The following is a 3,097-nucleotide window of genomic DNA, read 5'->3' on the forward strand; positions in this document are numbered from 1 at the left end:
AAGTTGATTCTGAGGTGCGAATAATCAACACCTTGTAGAGAAAGAATTGATTCTTAGATTTTAGAAAACATTATGCCTGAGAAGAACTAACACCTTGTAAAGAAAGAATTCAGTCTCAATTGAAAGGACTTAATTGTAAAGAAAGAAAAGTTTGAGGGAAGGACTAAATTGAAAAGAAAGAAAAGTTGCAGGACTAAATGGAAAAGAAAAATAAATATGTGGGTGACAAAATTGAAAAAAATAAAATAGATGGTGAATTTTGTTAATATAGAACAAAACAGGGACTAAGGAGCAATTAGCTTAATATATCCTTGAGTAAAGCAAAGAAAAAGGGGAATAAAAAGGGCTGAAGCCATGGGTTTTAAAGCAGCATTGGTTTTTCCACCCAACAACATTGGTTATTCCACTCATTTTATTTTTTTGAAGCGAGTTTTGAAATTTTCTCTCTTCTAGTCGAATGCATGTTGCTCCTCATGGATTTTGAGCTTCCAAATTGTTGATTTGAGGCTTAGGAATCTATAAACAAGGTGAGAATGAGCTTCCTTGTAGCTTAAGGTTAAATTTAATCAATTGTAATGCTTGTTTTGGTAATGTTCCAACCACTATCACCCTTCTCAAGTTTGAAGGTTTTGGAGATTTTGATGGCTTTAAGCTAGCCATTAAGGTAAGGATTTAATGTTTTAATGAGAAAGGTATTTGAGGTTATTATTTGAGGTATGGAAAAGGAACTAAGTGCTTAGCTAGTGAGCTAGAAATTTACAAATGCATGTTTATAAATGCTAGAAAGCTTGAGGAATTTTATTTAAAGCTCTTGTGAGTATTCAATTCAAAGATCAAGATAAATTCAATCAAGCAAGGTTTTCTAAGAGCTGTTGAGCTAGAAATGGGTTGATTAAAGGTGAGTTTATCTAACTTACCTCAAATTCAAGTAAGTTGACTAGAATTATGGCAGTAATGAATTGGAGAATGCTAGGTAGAAATTTAGTTAGAAAGAATGAAATAAATTAAGCACAATATTAATATTTATGCATGGGCTCAATGTTAAACTATCTTTGGAGCACTAAACCTTATGGACAAAGGTCTTATCATCCATGCTAGTTGAGCCATAATATCAGCTATTGTCACGGTGAGTGGATATTGCATCCAAATGGTTTTGGAAAAGCATGAAATAAGGTTTTAAAAGTATGATGCGATGTAAATGATGTTTTAGAAAAGTGCATGGGAACAAGCTTTTTTGAAATGAATTCTATGATATTATGTGAACCCTAGGTTAAGGTGAATGTTGATACAAATAAGTAAATGTGTCAAGATATGAAAGGATTATGACTTGATAAATGTATATACTGTGTTAAGGTATGAATATATTATGATTGGGTGCAATGTTATGCTCATAAGTATGTGTTAAGCTATGAATGGTTTATGACTTGATGTACGCTAAGGGGCATGCTAGCTAAGCTAGATTTCATGTGGATATATATACATAAAGATGCATAACTAGATGCTAAGTTATGTAGGTATAATGTTATGCTTAGTGTGAGATTTCTTATGATGTTGTTTAAGCCCTAGGATAGGGTGAGATTCTTATGATATTTCAGTGCATGTTTTAAGCTGTAAATGTCTTGTGATTGAATGAAATGTTATGTGATTGTTATGTATGATAATCCATTGCATAGTCGACAGTGAGGTAGAAAATATCACTAGGATTATGTAGCTGATAGTGGGGCAGGGAATACCACTAGAATTATGTAGCCAATAGTGGGGCATTGAAAGATACTACTGGTGTGCAAAAAGGTCAAAGTACTCAAGTAAAGTAAGGGTCAAAGCACCCTAAATTCACATTTACTGTCCATGAGGCTACAAATCCACTAGAGATATGTGCACGATGATTAATGATAAGTATGCATTCTGCTATGAACTTGCCAATAATGTTTGTAAGGTTTATCTATGCTAGGATGGGTAAAACCCAATCGTTTTAAGGTTTATGTACTGAAATAGAGAACCAAGAAAGGTAAACAACAACTAAAGCCATAGGTGTAGAAACTAAGTATAGGGAAGGCTTTAATGGCCCTGAAATGGAAATTTGTGCATAAGATTTTGCACATTAGACTGAAGTATCAAGATAAGTAACGTAAGATTCAAAGTTTTTTAGGCAATCTACCCATTTCCTCTTTTGGCATTTCATAGTGTACTATTTTAAATTTTTAAATAAGTTATGAGTATAGCAAGATGCCAAAGTTTATGAATGACACCAATGGGTGATTTTAAGATAAATAAGTAAGTTTTATTCGGTGAAATCCCAAATGTATCACGGATTTGCATAGGTAAACGTGCATGTTTTTAGGAAAATGAGCATGGTTTATAAAGTTTCTAAAGTTGTTTCTTATTCCCTTCTATATCCCTCACTGAGTAATTGTACTCAAGTTTTTAACTCTCATGTTTTGTAGTTTTGAAGCTACTCGAGATATAGACTCGTAAAGGATCTACGTGCATATTATGATAAGTTTAAGGACCAAGGCATTCTGTAGTATCTTCCATACTCCCTGGTGGTCAATTGTTAGTTATGCTATATAGTCGGCCATGTGGCCTAGTATGTACAAATGTATGTGGGTTATGGAACATTAATAAATTGTCTAGTACAAGTTGATGTAGCCACGCGTTGGCAAACAATAGATAAGTTAATGAATTGTCGATTCTAAGCAACAATAGATGTTTTCACACAATATAGTACTTGTGCATATGTTTAAGAGTGTTATGCATGCCAAGTAAGACTTATGAATCAGTGTTAAAGGTTTCAATGATGGACTAAGATATGATAACTGAAAGAGGCTTACATGGGCTTGATGGTTTACCTCCATCAGGTCCTCGGGATGGTCACGGCCAAGGATAGGGTCGTGACATTAATATCTCCTTTGTGAGCTTTACAATTGATCCCAAGTTTTGAAATGACTAAATCAAATGAGCAAAATTGTTTAAGTAATGTTTCTAAACAAGCATAAGAACCCTTAGACTTTTTAAATTGAAATGGTTAACTGTTTAAGCCCAAAAACAAGTTCAAACACTTTGAAATCCAATTTTTATGTTGAAAGTATCGATACCA

General features: G+C 33.5%; 1 long non-coding RNA gene across 1 annotated transcript; it reads left to right on the plus strand.

The window, feature by feature from the left end:
* Positions 1-392: 392 nt before the first annotated feature.
* Positions 393-2,695, plus strand: LOC148764066 (uncharacterized). The gene is made up of 3 exons (XR_016024834.1): positions 393-527; positions 784-898; positions 2,445-2,695. It is a non-coding gene; the product is annotated as an uncharacterized LOC148764066 (long non-coding RNA).
* Positions 2,696-3,097: the final 402 nt, after the last annotated feature.

The sequence above is a fragment of the Theobroma cacao genome, chromosome 2 (genome assembly GCF_053813885.1).
Source record: "Theobroma cacao isolate CCN51 chromosome 2, ASM5381388v1, whole genome shotgun sequence".
In the NCBI taxonomy this organism is placed as follows: Eukaryota; Viridiplantae; Streptophyta; class Magnoliopsida; order Malvales; family Malvaceae; genus Theobroma; species Theobroma cacao.